The following is a 23825-nucleotide window of genomic DNA, read 5'->3' as shown; positions in this document are numbered from 1 at the left end:
GAGACAGAAGTTGTATGATATTTCTGATGGACTACTCACCCCAGAGAGACATCTACCATTATCTCTTTTCATTGAACATTCACTTACCAAGATAATTCAGTTGAGTCAGACATCTCTTGTCACAGACTTAATTAAATAGAGCAAGTAAGGTCATAGTTTCAACTCAATAGTGTGACATTTCACATCTGGCAATAAATTTCAAAGGAGTTGATGGATTTTTATTGAGCAGTGCAACACTAAAGGATATCCTGATGAGCCCAGAATTTGATTTGTGAGTCAGCCTGCCACCTTAAAATTCATTATGGTAAATAACATTTTCAAATTAATATCTCTTCTGTGATTACTTCTACAGTTCAAAGACCTACTAGTTAGAGCAAAAAAAAAATAGCATGTCTCATAACATGTTCTTAACAATTAAGCTCTAAAAAGAAGAGGTTGTAATTTATTATTGATATAAATTAGAGCAGCTAGGTGGCACAGTGGACAGAGCAAAAGGCATGAATAAGAAGATTAGCTTCCTGAATTTAAATTTGGCTTCAGATGCTTTTTAGCTAGGTGACTCTGGGCAAGTCATTTAACCCTGTTTGCCTCAGTTTCCTCACCTGTAAAATTAGATAGAGAGCCAAGGCTAAAGTTGGAAAGACTCATCTTTCTGAGTTTAAATTGGCTTTGGATACTTACTAGCTTTGTGGACTCTGGGCAAGTCACTTAAATTGTTTGCCTCAGTTTTCTCACTCATAAAATAAGCTGTAGAAAGAAATGCAAGCCACTCTAGTATCTCTGCTAAGAAAACCCCAAATGGAGTTATGAAGTCAGACAGAGCTGAAAATGACTGAACAACAAAAATGAAATGCTACCTCCTTGAGAAGAGGGATTATTTCATTCTAAATACTATTCATATAGTTCTATATACTATTTGTGTCTATGTGGCAGCTAGCACAGTGTCTTTCAAATAGTGGGTGCATAATAAGTGCTCGTTAAATTTAAAGGAATCCGAGAAAGTGGCACTGAGTTCCCTAAAACAACTGTGGTTTGAAGAGCTCTCATAGTCTGTTATTAGATCAACAACCACAATTGCAGGAAGTCCACCAAAATTATCCTGGGCTCCTTCATGATTATTTCTACCATGTTTTGTCCATTAGTAAGAGAGGAGAGTCCCTCTCCATTCTCCTCTTTTACACAATCTCCTCATGTTCATGAAACCTTATGAAAGGCCCTCAGTTCAGTAGGATGTTGAGAGAAATTAAACATCATTTTAAATAACTGTACCTTAACAATAAAAAATAAAGCTATCTTACGATCCGATAATCAGAGTTGAAGCAATGACAAAGTTAATTAAATGGGTTAACTGACAAACAAATAGATTTGAAAAGAATATTATAATAAAACACTAATTTTGTTTGACAAATATGTATGTGAAATGAAATTATTAATATATATTAAATTATTATCCATATGTAAAATATAACTTAGTGATGTAAATAAGTCATGGATATTGTCTTCAGCCAGGTTACATACCTAATACATAGCCATGGCAGTCTGGCAATGCAAACAGGGAGAGAGATGGAATGGTGGAATTCAGCACAAATTAGAGACTACTCAGTAGTTCAACAGAATACAGATCCTGGAGTAAGGAAGTCTGAGTTCAGACTAGCTTCATATGCTCACAAGCTCTGTAACCCTTTGTAAGTCACTTAACCTCTGATTGCCTCAGTTTCCTCAGTTATAAAATATGAATAATCATATGCATTGCTATGAGAATCAAATAAGCTTATATTTGCATGGCACTTAACACAGTGCCTGACAGAACGAAAACTTAACAAATGTGGGTATGCACACAGACACACAGAGATCAGCTCTCTCACCCTGAATACGTCACTTATCGCCTCTTACCCTCACATTGTTCATCTTTAAAATTAGGGATAATAATAGCTCCCACAGGTATCTTCCTCCCTTCCTCCAAACCCTCCATGAGAAAAGGCATCATTTCACAAATATAAAAGTAGGTCTTGCTTGTTTCCATTTATTAATTTTTATGGAGGTGGATACATACAAGTTATTCTTTAAACAATATTTCTTTTCCTGTATATAATGTTCTTCTAGTTTTGCTCTCTTCACTCTTCAAAATCCATAAAATATGAGAAAGATGGCACAGTATTGTTCCATCATAATCATATGCCACAAACTGTTTAGCCATTCCCAATTGATGAACATCCCCTCAATTTCCAATCTTTTGCCATTACAAGAGAAGTACTACAAATATTTTAGAACATAAAGGTTATTCTTTTTTCCCTGATCACCTTAGGAAACAAACCTAATAATGGTATTATTGGATCAAATGGTAGACACATTTTTATAACTCTTTAAACATACTCCAAATTGCTCCCAAAAATTGTTGGATCAATTCACAGTGCTGATATTCTTTCTCAAGTCTCTTCTCTCCAATTCATTCTGACACAGGTAGCAATTTTATATCGCTTAAGAATGGGGTTAAAGGGCAGAGTAAAGATGGCAGCTTAGAAGCAGCAAAAGTTCAGACCTCTGAAAACCCTTCCTTACCAATCACAAACTGACTGCTCCTAGGAGACTGAAAATCAAACCTAACAACAAAAAAGAGCTAAGGAACCCTCCTGCTGTACTCAATATAAAAGGTACACCCCCCCCAAATCCAAGAGCACTTGGGTTTAAGGGGAAGGCAGAAGAAAGATCCTAGGAACCCTCCCACCCCCACCTAGAGCTCTAAGCCTCCAGCGGCAGTGGGAACCTCTGGGCAGGCAAAGGCACTGGTCTAGAGGGTGTATCTCACGGGCAAGGCTGTGCCAGGCTCAGAGCATTGAACACAGGTGGCAGGGAAAAAGCTGGAGAGGGAGCACAGAGTGGGCAGCCTGCACACTTATGAAGATCCTCCATATTTCTCTAGACTTCCAGGAGGTTTTGGCCTCAGGGCACAACCAGCCCAACCCAGCTGAACTTAATCCCATCAAAAGTATTCAGAGGTCAGGGTAGCCCAAACTCCAACAACCCTCACTCACAGATTTCAGGACTTTAATTTAATCCAATCTAAAGCCAATAGAAGACAGGGAAGCTCTAACTGCAACACCCCTCCACCACAGACTGCAGGGAGATACCTTCTGTCAAAGCTCCAAGAGGGGAGACTGAAAGGAACCCCCAAAACCAAAAAAATGACAGGAACAAGAGCACAAACAAATACAGGGAGCAAAGAAGAGGGTAAATATGAGCAAACATCAGGAAAAGAAGAAAGAAATTACAATAGACAGCTTACAGGTACAGGTAACAAGGAAAGAGTGAATGAAACACGGGGGGGGGGGGATAAGCAAAGGAAAAATATGAAATCCCAGTGAATTGGATAAAAGGTTTGGAAGAACTCAAAATGCAATTCAAAACACAATTAACAGAGGCTGAAGACAATTGGGAAAAGAACTTGAAACTAAGATAAGTCATCTGGAAACAGAAAATAGTGTCTTCAAAGCCAAAATAAACCAGCTTGAAAATGAGGCAAAGGAGATGAAAGATGAGGCAAATAGGATGAAAGATGACCTCCAAAGGAAATCAGACCAGAAGGACAAGAATGACCAAAAAACCAGAGATGAAATCCACTCTTTAAGAACCAGAATAAAACAACTAGAATTAAGCTACCTCACAAGGCAGCAGGACACTATAAAACAAAACCAAAAGAATGAAAAAATTGAGGAAAATATGAAACATCTCGTTCCCAAAACAGAAGATTTAGAAAATCATTCGAGGAGAGACAGTTCAAGAATCATTGGTCTACCAGAATACTATGACAAAAGAAAAAGCCTGGACATAATACTACAGGAAATTATTCAAGAAAACTGCCCTGATATTCTAGAACAAGAGGGAAAAGTGGAGATTGAAAAAATCCACAGATCACCTCCTGTACTTAATCCCCAACTGAAAACACCCAGGAATGTTATAGCCAAATTCAAGAACTATCAGACCAAAGAAAAAATATTAGAAGCTGCCAAGAAAAAGTCATTCAGATACCATGGAACCACAGGGAGGGTAACACAGGATCTGGCTGCATCTACACTGAAGGACTGAAAGGCATGGGATATGATATTCTGGAAAGCAAGGGAACTAGGTCTACAACCAAGAATCAACTACCCATAAAAACTGACTATATTCTTAAAGGGGAAAGTATGGTCATTCAACAAAATAGAAGAATTCCAAGATTTTGTAAAGAAAAGAGCAGACCCAAACAGAAAATCTGATGTCCAAGCACAGAACTCAAGAGAATCATCAAAAGGTAATTTACAAAGAGGGAAAAAAGAAAAACAAAATAAACCAAAACAAAAAAAAACTTTTTTTAAGAAACTCAATAAGTTAAAATTATATCTATCTCTATGAGAAAAAAGGTCATTGGTAACTCTGAAAAACTGTTGTTATCACCTGGGCAGCTAGAAGAATTACACTTAGAGGGAACAATGACATAAGGTATAGGATGAAATAACAAGACAAAAATAGGTATATAGATATATGTATACATAAATACATATAAATGTGTATATACACACACAACTAGAGCTAAAAAAAAGAGGTTAATATTAAAAGAAATGGGAAAAGAAACAAAAGAGGGTAAATTTATATGTCACAAAGAAGCTCATAGCGGGAGAGGGGAGAACATCAATATACTGGAAGGGTAAAGAGATTGGAGACAGGAAATACTCAACTCTTACATGTTTTGAAATTGACCCAAAGAGGGGAAAACAATCCATTTAGGCAGAGAATAAATTTGCGCCCTATAGGGGAATTGAAGGGTAACAAATGGACTGGTGGGGAGGTAAGCAGTACAAGGGAGTGAAAAGGTGGGGAGGGTAGTTTTAAAAAGACTGCAAAGAAAATAAGGAAGGAATAAGAAAAGAGGGGGGTAGAAAGGGAAGTAAAATAAGAGAGGGAACGAGGGGGACTGATTAAAAACAAACATTGGTGTAGAAGGAAATAGTGAAAGATGAAATGGCAGGACCAGGAGTAGAAATCAAAATGCTGGGAAATACACAGTTGGTAATCATAACTCTGAATGTGAATGGAATGAACTCACCCATAAAATGCAAGCGAATAGCAGAGTGGATTTGAATCCAAAACCCTACCATATGCTGTCTGCAAGAAACACACATGAGGAAGTTAGATACACATAGGGTGAAAGTAAGAGGATGGAGCCAAATCTATTGGGCATCACTTGATAAAAAGAAGGCAGGAGTCACAATCATGATATCTGACAAAGACAAAGTAAAAATAAATCTAGTTAAAAGAGATAGGGAAGGCAATTATATCCTGATAAAAAGCAGTATAGACAATGAGGAAATATCAGTACTCAACATGTATGCACCAAATGCCATAGCATTGAAATTTCTAAAGAAGAAACTAGTGGAGCTCAAGGATGAAATAGATAGAAAAACTATACTAGTGGAAGACCTGAACCTTCTTCTTTGTGAACTAGTTTAATCAAACCAAAAAATAAATGGGAAAGAGGTAAGAGAAGTGAATGAAATCTTAGAAAAATTAGTTAGTAGATATGTGGAGAAAAATAAATAGGGACAAAAAGAAATACACCTTTTCAGCAGCACATTGTACATTCACAAAGATTGACCATGTATTAGGGCATAAAATCATTGCAAACATGTGCAAAAGAGCAGAGATAATAAAAGCAACCTTCTCAGATCACAATGCAATGAAAATAATAATTAATAAGCGTACATGGAGAGGTAAATAAAAAATTAATTGGAAATTAAACAATACAATTCTCCAAAATTGGTTAGTGAAAGAACAAATCATAGAAACAATTAATAATTTCATTAAAGAAAATGATAATGATGAGACATCCTTTCAAAACCTATGGGATGCAGACAAAGCAGTACTCAGGGGAAATTTATATCCTTGAATTCATATATTAACAAATAAGGGAGAGCAGAGGTCAATGAATTGGACATGCAAATTAAAAAACTAGAAAGTGAACAAATTAAAAATCCTCAGGTGAAGACTAAGTTAGAGATCCTAACAATCAATGGAGAAATTAATAAAATTGAAAGTCAAAGAACTATTGATTTATTAAATAAAACTAGAAGCTGGTACTTTGAAAAAACAAATAAGATGGAGAAAATACTGGTTAATCTAAGTTTAAAAAGGAAAGAAGAAAATCAAATTGACAGTATCCAAGATGAAAAGGGAAACCTTACCTCCAATGAAGAGGAAATTAAGGCAATCATTAAAAACTATTATGCCCAATTATATGGCAACAAATATGGCAATCTAGGTGTTATGGATGAATACTTACAAAAATATAAATTGCCTAGACTAACAGAGGAAGAAATAGATTACCTAAACATCCCCATATCAGAAAAAGAAATTGAACAAGCCATCAAAGAACTCCCTAAGAAAAAATCCCCGGGTCCAGATGGATTCATAAATGAATTCTATCAAACATTCAAAGAACAACAAACCCCAATATTATACAAACTATTTGACCGAATAAGCAAAAAATGAGTTCTACCAAATTCAATTTATGACAAAAATATGGTACTGATCCCAAAACCAGGCAGGTCAAAAACACAAAAAGAAAACTATAGACCAATCTTCCCTAATGAACATAGATGCAAAAATCTTAAATAGGATACTAACAAAAAGACTCCAGCAAGTTGTCATGAGGGTAATTTACTATGACCAGGTTAGATTCATACCAGGAATGCAAGGCTAGTTCAATATTAGGAAAACTATCTACATAATTGACCATATTAACAAGCAAACTGACAAAAATCACGATTGTCTCAATAGATGCAGAAAAAGCCTTTGATAAAATACAACACCCATTCCTATTAAAAACACTAGAAAGTATAGAAAGAGAAGGAACTTTCCTAAAATAATAAACAGTATATATCTAAAACCATCAGCAAACATGATCTGCAATGGGGATAAACTAGAAGCCTTCCCAATAAGATCAGGAGAGAAACAAGGATGCCCATTATCATGTCTGTTATTTAACATTGTAATAGAAACATTAGCAGTGGCAATTAGAGAAGAAAAAGAAATTGAAGGTATTACAATTGGCAATGAGGAGACCAACCTGTCAATCTTTGTGGATTATATGAGGGTCTACTTAAAGAATCCTAGAGAATCAACCAAAAAGCTAGTCGAAATAATCAACAACAAAGTCGCAGGATACAAAATAAACCCACATAAGTCATCAGCATTTGTATATATCTACAACCCATTTCAGCAGCAAGAATTAGAAAGAGAAATTCCATTTAAAATCACCCTAGACAATATAAAATACTTAGGAATCTATCTGCCGAGACAAACACAGGAAATATATGAACACAACTACAAAACACTCTCCACACAATTAAAACTAGATCTAAACAATTGGAAAAACATTGATTGCTCGTGGATAGGACGAGCTAACATAATAAAAATGACAATCCTGCCCAAATTAATTTACTTATTTAATGCCATACCTATTGAACTACCAAAAAAACATTTTTTTTTACTGAATTCAAAAAGCCATAACAAATTCCATTTGGGAGAACAAAAGATCAAATATATCCAAGGAAATCATGAAAAAAAATGCAAAGGAAGGAGGCCTTGCAGTGCCATATCTCAGACTATACTATAAAGCAGTGGTCATCAAAACAATTTGGTACTGGCTAAGAGATAGAAAGGAGGATCAGTGGAATAGACTAGGGGTAAATGACCTCAGCAAGATAGTCTATGATAAGCCCAAACATCCTAGTTTTGGGGACCAAAACCCACTATTTGATAAAAACTGCTGGGAAAATTGGAAGACAGTATGGGAGAGATTAGGTTTGGGTCAACATCTCACACCCTACACCAAGATAAACTCAGAATGGATGAATGACTTGAATATTAAGAAGGAAACCATAAGCAGATTAGGTGAACACAGAATAGTATACTTGTCAGATCTTTGGGAAAAGAAAAACTTTAAAACCAAGCAAGAGCTAGGAAAAAAATCACAAAATGTAAAATCAACAATTGATTACATCAAATTAAAAAGGTTTTGCACAAACAAAACTAATGCATCCAAAATTAGAAGGGAAGCAATAAATTAGGAAATAATCTTCATTACAAAACGTCTGACAAAGATCTAATTACTCAAATTTATAAAGAACTCAGGCAATTGTACAAAAAATTCAAGTCATTCTTCAATTGATAAATGGGCAAGGGACATGAATAGACAATTTTCAGTTAAAGAAATCAAAAGTATTAATAAGCACTTGAAAAAGTGCTCTAAATCTCTAGTAATCAGAGAAATGCAAATCAAAACAATTCTGAGGTATCACCTCACACCTAGCAGATTGGCTAACATGACAGCAAAGGAAAGTAATGAATGCTGGAGGGTATGTGGCAAAGTTGGGACATTAATGCATTGCTGGTGGAGTTGTGAATTGATCCAACCATTCTGGAGGGCAATTTGGAACTATGCCCAAAGGGCAATAAAAGACTGTCTGCCCTTTGATCCAGCCATAGCACTGCTGGGTTTGTACCCCAAAGAGATAATAAGGAAAAGGACATGTACAAGAATATTCTTAGCTGCACTCTTTGTGGTGGCAAAAAAAAATTGGAAAATGAGGGGATGCCTTTTAATTGGGGAATGGCTGAACAAATTGTGGTATATGTTGGTGATGGAATACTAATGTGCTCAATGGAATAATAAAGTGGAGGAATTTCATGTGGACTGGAACAACCCCCAGGAATTGATGCAGAGTGAGAGGAGCAGAATCAGGAAAACATTGTACACAGAGACTGATACACTGTGGTACAATCGAATTTAATGGACTTCTCCATTAGTGGCAATGCAGTGATCCTGAACAACTTGGAGGAACCTACAGGCAAAACAACTATCCACATTCAGAGGAAACACTGTGGGAGTAAAAACACTGAAGATAAACAACTGTTTGAATACATGGGTTGAAGGGATATGGCTGTGGATGTAGACTAAATGAACATCCTAGTGCAAACAACAACATGGAAATAGGTTCTGATTAAGGACACAAGTAATACCCAATGAAATTATGCATCGGCTGTGAGAAAGGTGGGTGGAGGGGAGGGAGGGAAATAAAGTGAATATTGTAACCCCCCCAAAAAAAATTAAATAAAATAATTTAAAAAATAAAATAGTTAAAAGTAAAAAAAAGAATGTGTTTTAGCCCATAAATCCACTGCTCAAGAGACTTCAAAAGGCTCCCGTTCACCTCTAAAAATATACAAATGCTCTGTTTAACATGGCATCAATCTATATTTCTATATTCTCCACTGCATACTCTTCACACCAGCCAAACTCCTCTGCTTGCTAATCATGTTATGCAATATTCAATCTCCTTCCCATGCCTTTAGCACCGTTGATATCCATGGCCTTTTCTAAGCTCTTCGGTTGTTAGTGCTCTCCCACTCCTCAAAATGACTTGCATTTACTTTGCAAAAAAAAATTGTATTTATTTATTAACACCTTTCCCCAACCCTCAGTGGAACAGAACCTATTCACTGTTAAGATGCTTTGTTTTCTTGGTGCTTGGTGCTTAACTTGGTGCTTAACACTAAGACTTGCTAATAGTAAGAAATTCTTACTAAATGAATTAACTCTGATGAGCCCTCCAACATGGAGAAAAGATTCACTTTTGAGCTCATAGAAAGGCATGAACAAGAAAATTATTATTTCTTTCACTCAGGATGGATAAGGAGTTTCTATCCCATCAAAGACTTGTAAAAGCCTCATAATTTACAGTACTACTGTGCTGATATTCATAGCATAAGGAAAGGATTCCTGGTTTGCTCTTTCACATTGGGCAGGTTCCATGTGCCATTACTCTTTTTCATCTCATAGATCCTTCACCACATGAGAACAGTCCCCCTTTATGGCAGATTTCATAAGTCATATCTCCCTGCATCTGTGTCCCAGATGCTCCATCACTTCCCTGCCTCTCCTGTTTCTGCTTCTCACTGCATTTTATCTCTTCCTCCAAGGGATGGTGCCAGTTTTCAGACAGTGGAAGTATTCCAATATGCACTGACTTTTATGTTCGAGGCTCAGTGCTTCTTAAAATGTGTTTTGTTTTATATCCAGTAGTCACCTTTACCTCCTTCCTAGACACCTAGACACTCAAAGTCTCCCTCTGGCAGTGGGGGTAAACACTCTATCACTCACTTATAGAATCCAGCCTTGATTGTCTTTTCTCTCTAAATCAGTTGATGATGCTTCTGCTTCATTTACTTCTTCAGAATCACAATTTATGGATGCTGTATCCTTTATTCTTTTATACTTACTTGTGAATTTTGGGGGAGATTTATAAAGAAGTACTCTCTTTACATTTGCCTTCATGCCTCCCACAAATAAGTCTTCCCAGTATCTAATATTCAGTAGGTTTTTATTAAAGTTTATTGAATTGATGTTGCTAGCAACTATTGGGGAGTATACAAATTAGCCTGAGTTGCTTCTTCTGCCTGATCAAAGAAAAAGGGAGAGCCAAAGAAAAAAGCAGAACTAGCTTCATACTCATCCATTGCTCTGAAAGAAAGATACTTAAATAACCAACTATATTTGCCATTGCTGGAGATCAGCAAATCTTGGTAGATGTAAATACATACAAATACACATGCATATTATGGAAAGAAAAACTGAATCAGCCTCTGGATTTCTGACACTCAGGTGGAGCAGACAGCAATTGGAATGTTGGAGTGAAGATATTGACAAAAATGACAGTTGGAGGGTGGAGGTGGACTTGGAGAGTGACAGTTGCTCTCGAAGTCTCTCTTTCCTGGCCCTTGGACTGGAAGGGGTGCTCTGTCCCTGTCTCAGGATAAAAGTACCTCTATTCCTGGATTTTTACCTATTGTGTGCTATACCTGGATTCCTGTGATTGTGTCATCAAACAAAAGGATTTAAGGGGAGCGGTTTGAACTTAACACTGGTCTTTAGAGCATTAGCCCAAAGAGGCAGGCCCAACCAACTCTGAAATTCAGATCCTTTTCTTCCTCTTGCTATCTTCTGCTAAGGTCTTTGAACTTAAGAAAGCTAGCATCGGTTAGCATAGACAGGAATAAAAGAAACCCTTCACCAGCCTGTGAGGCCTAGCCTCACTCAAAAACTGAGAGAGACTCAATCCTGATCTGGGGAAAAGTATAGGGCAATCCTTATTTCCCTCAACCCTGATACCCTCCCAATCCAAACTTGTTATTAAATTCATCTTGAGTTAAATAACCTGCAGGTAGATAAGAGAAGAATTATCATTTCAGGGGGACATAGAGGGAGCAAAATCTAAGGACAGCTAATCAATCATAAATGATCCTCATCAGACCCCTGCTGTGCGACCTTGGTTTTAGGGGAGACTTGTCCCTCAGGAGGATCTGTATTTACCTTCCCCAGGCTATCTTCAACATAAATCAACAGAGAAGACATCCCCTCAGGTTATCATAGTTGGCCCATTTCTCAGGAACCCCATTTTTCTAAGACAGTCTCTTAGCAGGGAGTATCTCTCTCCTTTTACCTCACCAGCATCCATATTCCCTCTATCCCTTCAACTCCTCCATTCCCTGTTACAAAACTTGTCTTATCCCCTGTACCTCTTCAATCCTCAACAATTCTGTAACTATTACAGTTATGACAAGCCAGCTAGGAACTGAACCCAGAATCTTCTGATCCGCAGTCTTGTGTAATCGTATTGGACATTTTGTTAGGTGCTGGGGGCCATCATACCCTGACTGGCTGACAATGTCACAGTCTAAGGAAATGGGGTATGCAAAGCAGCCCCCATAACTTGAGGGCCCCACTGATCACCCTCTATGACTTCTCTCCTCAATTTCACCTACTAATGGACTTGTTATAATTATTATTCTCTCCCCAATATAGTAGAAATCATGAGAACAAATACTTATAGGATCAATAAATATATACCCCACTTTAATCCCCCTAGATTAGTACCTCCAAAAGACTACAATTACAGAATCAAAGCCCAAAGATTATTGCACATAAGCCCTCCTTTCTCAAGCACAAGACACAGTATAAGGCCTTACAATAAACACTGGCCAAAAGCTTGAGCACTATAATAAATATTTCCTTACAGTTATTACACTCCAATGAATTTGTTGATGAACAGAAGCCGAGCATCATTGCTAGTAACACAAGTTAAAACAAAGTAACAAGAAAAACAGAACTTGTAAATTGATGAAAACACCAAAACTGGTCTGCTTTAAGTCCTCACACCCAGATAGGAAGATGTTTTCTTGTTCATCTTCCAAGGAATTATAATTGATAGTGAAATCAAAAGCACAATGATTCTCTCAATAGGTCAAGGGGTAATAACCTACAAATGGCTTTATTCACATTAATCATATCTATCACAGAGTGTTGTAGAAACCTTGTAAGTGATCACAGAATTCTTTGTTGTAGTAACATCCCAAAAGTGTTATTTGGTGATTTGATAATTTCCAATCAAAATGTAGAATGTCACATACATAGATGGTATGTCAAAGAAGCATGTTTCAAAAAACCTGTATAATAAACAAACCATGGTATTATGGCAGAACACTGTGTGTGATGCCTGCATGTGTGGGTTGAATGCCCAGGGTTTCTCATCTCCTTATTCCTACCAGGTCATCACATCTGGACAGAGAGACCTTGGATCCTCAGAGAGGCCGTGGGATGGACCTCACTAGTTAGGAAATATGGGTTCAGAGGGCAATTTTCCAGACAATTAAATAGGAATAGTGAATAGACAGAATAATTATAATAATCGCAATAATAATATTTGGAACAATAATTATCAAAAGAGAAATAATGTGAACACTTGCCAAAATGCTTGCTGTCAGGGAGCTCAAGCACCTGATTTGAACACTATGCAAGAGTGGGTTAAATAAGGAGCAAGACCCAAATACAGTCAAGTAGTGAATGGGTATAAGGGTGATCAGAACAAAGGGGCGTGTTCATTATGAAGGTGTACCCAGAGTTCCTCTGTATTTGAACAATCAAAGGAAAATGGAGATAAGGTTAATGAAGTTATAAATAATATGACTGAAGCAAAGGTAATTAGTGTTAATAATTGTGAGGGAAAAGAAAGATTTAATGTAAAATTAGTGGAAAATTATAATGATTGTGAAATAATGGAAAATAGTGAAGAATGTAAATTGGATAAAGATAATGTGATTGTAAATGAGAACAATGATACCAAGGTAGAGATTATAAATACCAATGAGAGTAGTGAAAAAGCTGATGATGGTGTTAAAGATGTGAAATCCGAGAAATATCATGCAATTCAAACAGATATAAATTTGGATGGACAGGAAATGACTGAGCTTTGTACTGATATTACTATGCTTGCACCAGTGTTGGAAACATTTTAACCACCTAATAGTAAATAGCCATATGTGTCTGTAACTATTGGAGATCAGATTTATGATCTTCTGGTTGATACTGTAGCCAGTAAATCAGTTTTGTAAAGTTTTCCTAAGAATTGTAGAGCTGTTGGTACAATGGAAGTAATAGGTACTACTGGTAAACCACAGAAAGTAACAAAATTACAACCAAAAATGATTACTTTAGGTCCATTATCTATGGAACATACATTTCTGTGTATGCCAGACTTTAATCCAATGCACTGATACTGGTGATATCTCATTGCATCTACCAGAAGAATCTCATATATACACACATGCATACATACATATACACACACACACACACACACACACACACACATACTCACACACTCCTGACCCCAACTGTTAAAATTAAAGCCCTCTTGTTCAGATTTTTAAAATTTCTAGTCAATGTATTACTGACCCAGAAGAATTCCAACACTGGCTTAAAACCCATCATTCATCTGCCTTAAGCTTTGGTTCAGAAAGTTTAAACCTCATTCTCAGGTAAAATAATTCTCATCTGCTTTTCACTTATTAAGTTCTATTTCTTTAAGTATTTGCTGACTTGATCTTCTTGCAGTCCAAAGTCTTGATCTCAAAAGTGTTCTCTAGCACCACAACTCAAAAACATTAATTCTTTGGCATTAACTTTTCTTTTAATCTAGCTCTCAAATCCATACATTACTACTAAGAAAACCATAACTTTAAATACATGGACCTTTATTGGCATGGTGATGTCTCTGCTTTTTAGAATGCTGCCTGGATTTGTCATAGTTTTCCTTCCAAAAAGCAGCCATCTCTTCATTTCAAAAATATTTTGTTGCTATGATTGTAGTATTTTTTTTAATGCTAAAACTTTCAAGATGGCCTTTACATTCTCCTCAAGAGACCTTAATTTTTCTTCATTTTCTGCCATCAGAGTGATATCATCTGTTTATCTGAGATTGTTGACATTTTTCTAGGCATTTTGGCTTTTGATTAATCCTGCCTGGTATGTTTCATGATGACTGCATGTAAGCTAAATAAATATAGTCTTGTCAGATTCCTTTCCCTATCTTAAACCAATCAGATGTCAGTTCTAACTATTGCTCCGCAACCACCATATAGGTTCCTCGGGACACAAGGAATATGATCTGGTACTCCCATTTTTTAGACTTGCCACATTTTCTTGTGGTTCACAGTCAAAGGTATAAGTGTTATCAATGAAGCAGAAGTAATTTTTCCCCCAGGAACTCCCCTGTATTATTACATTATTCAGCAAGTGTTAGCAATTTGGTCTCTAATTCCTCTGCCTCTTTGAAAATCAGCCTGGACTTTTGCTAAATTTCAGTTCACATACTACTCAAAGCTAGCATTTATATAGTGCTTAAACTTTTACAAAGTTCTTTACATGTGTTACTTCATTTAAATTTAAAAGCCTTATATTTAATTAGCATGTATCAAGTGAGCTATATTCATAAGGTATAAAAATATCCTATGTGCCTATACTGCCCTTGATTTCATGTCCAGGATGTTTTAATTCTTCTAAATGCTTTCTAAGTTCCACCTAGTGAAACTATCCTCACTTCACCCTTACAAGAGTCACTTGGAGTTGGTAGTGATCACTGATAATTCATATCGCCTGTAATATGTACCAGTAAGAAAATATGATGATCTACTGTCAACGCTAACATGGAGCTAATTAAGTACTCTACTGTTTTTTTTTTCGTAAATTGTCTACTCCCAAGTGGCATCTGTAGATATTGTGTATCATTCTTTGGAGTATGACAAGCAGCTTCCCCTCATTCTCTTTGAGAACAATCTCTTGCTTATTACAAATCATCAAAGGCTCATTGATCCCATTCTTTCTTTGCTTCATATTTTTCTACCCTCAAACTTCTTCACACTATTTAGGAATCCTTTTAAAGAGTTCACTTCGGCTTCCGGTCAAGATGGCGGAGTAGAAGCAGCGAAACTTCAGACCTTGGAAACCCTTCCTTACTGATCACAAACAGAGTGCTCCTAGGCCACCGAAATTCAAGGTGAACAACAGGATAGACCTGGGGAAACCTCCTCCTGGACCTGGATCAAAAGGTACTCCACCCCAAAAGCCAGAACCCTAGATCACTCGGATCTAAGGGGTAGACAGAAAGAAGGTCCCAGGACCCATCCCCCCAACCCAGAGTGCTGAGCCCACGGCAGCAGCGGGCACCTCAGGGCTCTGAGGACTCACCTTGAAAGCAACCTGAGCCAGTCTTTGGGGCGCCCAACACAGACAGCAAGGAAACATAGAGAGAAGGGGGAAGACTGTAGCCCCCTGGCTGGGTTCTTCCATCTGAGTCTCAAGGGAGGTCCCAGCTTTAGGGCACCAGCTGAACCCAATCCCATCAGGAGCCCTCAGAGCTACTGAAAGGACAGAAAACTCAGGGCTGGCAAAGGGGTTGCTCCAAAGAGCTTACCTTGAAGGTAACCTGGGCCAGTTTCCGGGCATTTAACATAGACTGTGGAAGAGGAGGTTGTTGCTTTTTTTTTTCTTCCTTTTTTTGGCTCCTGGATCTTTCGGCCCACACCACCTGAACCTAATCCCATCGGGAGCCCTGAGAGTCCAGGCAAGCCATGACCCCTCCCCTCTTAGAGAGCAGGGTCTTCTGAAAAAACAGAAACCTAGAGGCGAAGTCAAGATGGCAGCCTAGAAGGAGCATAGACCTGGCAGCCTGGCCAGAACTTTAGAGATCCTCCATATATGCTCCAGCCATCCAGGAAGTTTAAAACTCAGAGTAAACGCAGCCCAACTAAGTTGAACTCAATCCCATCAAAAGTCTCCAAAACACAGGGAAGCCCAGGCTCCCCATCCATCCTCATTGACTGCTAGACTTTAAGCCAATCAAAAGCCTCCAGAGGACAGGAAAGCTCAAACCCCCAACAACCCTCCCTCAGAGATTACACCAAGAGATCCTCTGTTAAAGCTCCAAGAGGGGAGACTGATAGAAGTCCCAAAAAAACAAAAAAATGAGAGGAACAAGAGCACAGACAAATATGGGGAGGAAAGAAGGGGTGAATTTGAACAAACAACAGAAACAGAAGAAAGAAACTACAATAGACAGCTACTACTCACCAAATGGAACAGAGGGGGAGAGATCAGCAAACGATAAACCAGAAATCCCAGCGAATTGGATACAGGCTGTGGAAGAACTCAAAACACAACTAAGAGAGGCTGAAGACAATTGGGAAAAGAACTTAAAAAATAAGATAAGTCATCTGGAAACAGAGGCACTTGAACTAAAACAAGAAAATAGTGTCCTGAAAGCCAAAATCATCCAGCTGGAAAATGAGGCAAAGGAGATGAAAGACGAGATAAAGAGGATGAAAGACGAGATAAAGAGGATGAAAAACAATCTTCAAAGAAACTCAGACCAGAAGGAAAAAGACGACCAAAAAGCCAAAGATGAAATCCAATCTTTAAGAACCAGAGTAAAACAACTAGAATCAAGTGACCTCACAAGGCAGCAGGACACTATAAAACAAAACCAAAAGAATGAAAAAATTGAGGAAAATGTGAAGCATCTCATTCACAAAACAGACGATTTAGAAAATCATTCAAGAAGAGACAATATAAGAATAATTGGACTACCAGAAGACCACGACAAAAGAAAAAGCCTGGACATAATACAAGAGGAAATTATCCAGGAAAATTGTCCCGAAATCCTAGAACAAGAGGGGAAAGTGGAGATTGAAAGAATCCACAGATCACCCCTTGTATTTAATCCCCAACGGACAACACCAAGAAATGTTATAGCCAAATTCAAAAACAATCAGATGAAAGAACAGGTATTACAAGCTGCCAAGAAGAAACCATTCAGATACCATGGAAACATGGTGAGGATAACACAGGATCTGTCTGCATCCACACTGAAGGACCGAAAGGCATGGAATACGATATTCTGGAAAGCAAGGGAACTAGGCCTACAGCCAAGAATAAAATACCCATCAAAACTGACTATATTCTTACAGGGGAAAGTATGGTCATTCAACAAAATAAAAGAATTCCAAGAATTCGTAAAGAAAAGACCAGACCTAAACAGAAAATTTGATGTCCAAGCACAGAACTCAAGAGAATCATCAAAAGGTAATTAAAAAAGAGGGAAAAAAACAACAACAAAAAGGTTTTTTTAAAGAGACTCAATGAGTTAAAATGATATGTATCCCTATAAGAAAAGAGGTCATTGGCAACTCTTAAAAACTGTTGCTATCACCTAAGCAGCTAGAAGAACTACACTCAGAGGGAACAGTGACAAACTGTATAGGATGAAAGGACAAAACATAAATAGGTTTATAGATATATGCATGCATAAAATATATGCACGCATAAATACATATACATGTGTATGTATGTATATATATATATATATATACATGACTAAAGCTAAAAAAGAAAAGAGGTTATGACTAAAAGAAATGGGAAAAGAAACAAATGGGGGTAATTTATATGTCACAAAGTAGCTCATAGCGGGAAGGGGGAGAACATCGATACACTGGAAGGGTAAAGAGGTTGGAGATAGGAAATACTCAACTCTTACGTACTTTGAAACTGACCCAAAGAGGGAAGAACAATCCAATCCATTGGGGAAGAGAATAGATTTGCGCCCTATAGGGGAGTAGAAGGGCAAAAAACAGACTGGTGGGGAGGGAAGCGGTACAAAGGAGGGAGAGGGTGGGGGGGGATTTTAAAAAGACTACAGGGGAAAATAAGGGAGGGAATAAGAAGGGAGGGGGGTAGAAAGGGAAATACAAGGGGGGGTTGATTTAAAGTAAATCACTGGACTAAAAGGTAGAGCTGAAGAAGAAAGGTTAGAATTAGGGAAGGATATCAAAATGCCAGGGAGTCCACAAGTGACAGTCATAACATTGAACGTGAATGGGATGATCTCACCCATAAAACGTAGACGAATACAAGAATGGATTAGAATCCAAAACCCTACCATATGTTGTCTCCAAGAAACACACATGAGGCGGGTAGATACCCACAAGGTCAGAATTAAAGGATGGAGTAAGACCTTCTGGGCCTCAACTGACAGAAAGAAGGCAGGAGTGGCAATTATGATATCTGATAAAGCCAAAGCAAAAATAGACCTAATCAAAAGGGATAGGGAAGGTAATTATATTTTATTAAAAGGGAGTTTAGATAATGAGGAAATATCACTAATCAACATGTATGCACCAAATAATATAGCACCCAAATTTCTAATGGAGAAACTAGGAGAATTGAAGGAAGAAATAGACAGTAAAACCATATTAGTGGGAGACTTGAACCAACCACTATCAAATTTAGATAAATTAAATCAAAAAATAAATAAGAAAGAGGTAAAAGAAGTGAATGAAATCTTAGAAAAATTAGAATTAATAGACATATGGAGAAAAATAAATAGGGATAAAAAGGAATATACCTTCTTCTCAGCACCACATGGCACATTCACAAAGATTGACCATACATTAGGTCACAGAAACATGTCACACAAATGCAGAAAAGCAGAAATAATAAATGCAGCCTTTTCAGACCACAAGGCAATAAAAATAACGATCAGTAATGGTACATGGAAAACCAAATCAAAAACTAACTGGAAACTAAATAATATGATACTCCAAAACCGTTTAGTTAGAGAAGAAATCATAGAAACAATTAATAATTTCATCGAGGAAAATGACAATGGCGAGACATCCTTTCAAACCTTTTGGGATGCAGCCAAAGCGGTAATCAGAGGTAAATTCATATCCCTGAGTGCATATATTAACAAACTAGGGAGAGCAGAGATCAATCAATTGGAAATGCAAATAAAAAAACTCACAAGTGACCAAATTAAAAACCCCCAGCAGAAAACCAAACTAGAAATCCTAAAAATTAAGGGAGAAATTAATAAAATTGAAAGTGATAGAACTATTGATTTAATAAATACGACTGCTGGGAAAATTGGAAGACAGTGTGGGAGAGATTAGGAATTGATCAACACCTGACACCCTACACCAAGATAAATTAAAAATGGGTGAAGGACTTAAACATAAAGAAGGAAACCATAAGTAAATTGGGTAAACACAGAATAGTATACGTCAGACCTTTGGGAGGGGAAAGACTTTAAAACCAAGCAAGACATAGAAAGAATCACAAAATGTAAAATAAATATCGACTACATCAAATTAAAAGGCTTTTGTACAAACAAAACCAATGTAACTAAAATCACAAGGAAAACAACAAATTGGGAAAAAAATCTTCATAAAAACCTCTGACAAAGGTTTAATTACTCAAATTTATAAAGAGCTAAATCAATTGTACAAAAAATCAGGCCATTCCCCAATTGATAAATGGCCAAGGGACATGGATAGGCAGTTTTCAGATAAAGAAATCAAAACTATTAATAAGCACATGAAGAAGTATTCTAAATCTCTTATAATCAGAGAGATGCAAATCAAAACAACTCTGAGGTATCACCTCACACCTAGCAGATTGGCTAACATAACAGCAAAGGAAAGTAATGAATGCTGGAGGGGATGTGGCAAAGTAGGGACATTAATTCATTGCTGGTGGAGTTGTGAACTGATCCAACCATTCTGGAGGGCAATTTGGAACTATGCCCAAAGAGTGATAAAAGAATGTCTACCCTTTGATCCAGCCATAGCACTGCTGGGTCTGTACCCCAAAGAGATAATGGACAAAAAGACTTGTACAAAAATATTCATAGCTGCGCTCTTTGTGGTGGCCAAAAATTGGAAAATGAAGGGATGCCCATCAATTGGGGAATGGCTGAACAAATTGTGGTATATGTTGGTGATGGAATACTATTGTGCTAAAAGGAATAATAAAGTGGAGGAGTTCCATGGAGACTGGAACGACCTTCAGGGAGTGATGCAGAGCAGGAGGAGCAGAACCAGGAGAACATTGTACACAGAGACAAACACACTGTGGTATAATAGAAGGTAATGGACTTCTCCATTAGTGGCAGTGTAATGTCCCTGAACAATCTGCAGGGATCTAGGAGAAAAAACACTATCCATAAGCAGAGGACAAACTGTGGGAGTAGAAACACCGAGGAAAAGCAACTACCTGAATACATCGGTTGAGAGGACATGACGGAGGAGAGACTCTAAACAAACACTCTAATGCAAATATTAACAACATGGCAATGGGTTCGAATCAAGAACACATGTGATACCCAGTGGAATCATGAGTTGGCTATGGGGGGTGGGAGGGAGGAAAAGAAAATGATCTTTGTCTTTAATGAATAATGCATGGAAATGATCAAATAAAATACTATAAAATAAAAAAAATCTGAAAAAAAAGAGTCCACTTCATAGCACATTTCATGCTATAAATTCTCTACATGGAATATTATTGCCTCCATCTCTGTTCCACTGATGACCTGGACTTTCATAAGTGGATGTTTACAGCTTATGTCTCCAAAGACTATACCATACCACTTCCCTATCCTTTCTCTGTGTTCAGTACCCCTACTTAGTCCTTTCTCGCTCTCCTTTATGTGTTGTCTTTCTCCATTAAAAATGTCAGCTCCTGAAGGTCATGGAATGTCTTTACCATTTGTGTTTCAGTACCCATCCTTCCAAACTATTTATTAGTGAACTGTGCTTTTTTAAAAAACTAATGTTTGAAAAGGACATACACAGATACACATTCTTCTAAACTTCCTCTTTATTTTACAGATTTTTTTTTGGCAAATAAGTATCCCAAATATTCTTTGGATTAATCTTAGCCTTTTGATCTGAAAAGAGCTTTTCAATTTTTGTTACAAATTCAATATTCAAGATATTTATAGCTAAGTGACATCAAACTTATAGTTTGAGTCAAAAAATTATTAGAGATCTTTCAATATGATCAAGGCACTATGCTAGTCACTAAGCATATAAAGACAATAAAAAGGCCCTAAATTCAAGAAGATGACATTCTATTGGAGAGGGAGAAAGGGAATACAATCTGGAATTTTAATTTAAACAAAATATATACAAATAATTTCAACAGGAGAAGGCCAACAACTGGAAGGATCCTGAAAGACTGCTTTTTTCTCAATTAGATAAATTTTTTTCAAACATTCTTTTTTCTTTAATTTTGAGTTTCAAATTCTTTCCCTCTTTACCTCTCCTTATCCCTCCAAGAGACAGCAAGCAATTTGATAAAAAATTACATGGGCAGTGATGCAAAATATATATTAATATTAACCATGTTGTAAAAGGAAATATAGGACATTAAAAAAAAACAAGAAAAATAGAGTAAAAATGTATGCTTTCATCTGCATTCAGATTTCATCAGCTAATTCAATGGATATGAATAGCATTTTTTTCATCATAATCCTTCAGAATTCTTTTGGGTCATTGAATTGCTGAGAATAGTTAAGGCTTTCACAGTTGATTATCATACCATATTGCTGTTATTCTGTACAACTTTCTCCTTGTTTTGCTCCACTTCACTTTGTGTCAGTTCACATATATCTTGCCAAATTTTCCTGAAGCCATCCTAGTTAGTCATTTTTTATAGCAAACTAGTATTTCGTCAAAATCACATACCATAGGCTGTTCAACCATTTCCCAGTTGATGGGCATCCCCTCAATTTTCAATTCTTTGCCATCACAAACCAGTTTTTATGAATATTTTTGTACAAATAGGCACTTTTCCTTTTCCTTTGATTTCTATAGGATATAGAACTACTATAGGTTTGGGTAGTATAAGGGTATGCATGATTTTATAGCCCTTTGGGCATAGTTCCAAATTGTTCTCCACAATCATTAGATCATTTTACAAGTCTACCAACAGTGCATTAGTGTCTCAAATCTCCTCCAACATTTGTCATTTTCATTTTCTACAATATTGGCCAAGCTAATGTGAGAAGGTACCTCAAATTTATTTTAATTTTAATTCCTGTAACCAACTGGAAAGATAGGGGTAACTCACATTATAAAGGGTTTTGAACATCATTCAGAGGATTTTGGATTTGATTCTGGAGGCACTGGATCATTAGAGTTTATTTTGGTAACATAATCAGACATGAATTAAAGAAACTCAATTTAAAAAAGTTGAGTCAAGAATGAACTGGTGTGATAACACATGAGGCAGGGTAAACAATCACCAGACCATTGCAATATTCCAAATCTGAAGTGATAAAAGACACCATAGTGGTCACAGTGTCAAAGGAATGCAGTACATGAGAAATGTTACCAAAGTAAAAATGCTAGTACTTGGCAACTGAATGGATATGAAAAGCAGTAGAAGAGTATGGGGAGCTCAGGATGATGCCTAGTTTGTGACCCTTGGTGACTTGGGCAGGGGAGTTTCTCTGAAAAGTAATAGGAAAGTTAGGGGAAAACAAGGTCAAGAAAGATGAATGAGTTTAGTTTTTTTTTTTTTTTGCCATTTTGAGTTTAAGTTGCCTGCAAGATTTGCATTTAGAGATATAGTATCTTATAGGGAGTAAGAGTTATATATCCAGAAGTTAAGAGAAATGTTATACCTGGATATATACCTAGATATACCTAGAGCTTAGAATCATCATCATCGTGATAGATGATAACTGAATCAATGGGAACTAGAGTCTTCAGGGCTCCCTTCATCACTCCACCCAAGTGGGCTTGACTTTCATGGAGATCCAGTATGGAAGAATGATAAGGGGGGATCAGAAAGTGAGGAGGAAAATGATCAAAGTGATATCAGGGAAGAGCATCAAGGACAAAAGTATGGTTGACCAATATCAAAGCCTGTAGAAAGGACAAAAATCACGAGATTTGATAAAAAAAAAAAGACCATTATATTCAGCAGTTAGGCATTACTGGTCTCCTGGGAGAGAGCTAGGTTTCAATTGAATGATGAGACCAGAAGCAAAACTATAGATTTAAGAAGAGAATGAGAAGGAAAAGAAGTTAAGTCATCAGTTGTAACTGTCCTTCTTAAGGAGCTTAGTTAGCAAACCGGAGAAGAGATATAATAATGGATAGAAAGGAAAGATAGATTAAGTGCCTTAAAAAAAAAATTAAACCTTTACCTTCTGTCCTAAAATTAATACTATGCATTGGTTCCAAGGCAAAAGAGCAGTAAGGCCTAAGCAATGGGGGTTACATGACTTGCCCAGGGTCACACAGCTAGAAAGTATCTGAGCAGGGGCAGCTGAGTGGCTCAGCTGCTTGAGAGACAGGCCTAGAGACGGGAGGTCCTAGGTTCAAATCTGGCCTTAGACACTTCCCAGCTGTGTGAACCTGGGCAAGTCACTTAACCCCCCATTGCCTAGCCCTTACCACTCTTCTGCCTTGAAGCCAATACATGGTATTGACTCCAAGATGGAAGGTAAGGGTTAAAAAAAAAAGAAGTATCTGAGGTCAGATTTTAATCCAGGACCTCCTGTCTCTAGGCCTGGCTCTCAATCCACTGAGCCACCCAGCTGCCCTCCTACTTT

General features: G+C 37.2%; 1 protein-coding gene across 2 annotated transcripts in view; it reads right to left on the bottom strand.

The window, feature by feature from the left end:
• Positions 1-23825, bottom strand: part of ITGBL1 (integrin subunit beta like 1) — a 410067-nt gene that overhangs the window by 41097 nt on the left and 345145 nt on the right. The window lies entirely within an intron of this gene.

The sequence above is a fragment of the Monodelphis domestica genome, chromosome 8, assembly GCF_027887165.1.
Source record: "Monodelphis domestica isolate mMonDom1 chromosome 8, mMonDom1.pri, whole genome shotgun sequence".
Classification (NCBI taxonomy): domain Eukaryota; kingdom Metazoa; phylum Chordata; class Mammalia; order Didelphimorphia; family Didelphidae; genus Monodelphis; species Monodelphis domestica.
Note: the sequence above shows the minus strand (reverse complement) of the source record. Positions and strands in the feature narration are given on the sequence as shown.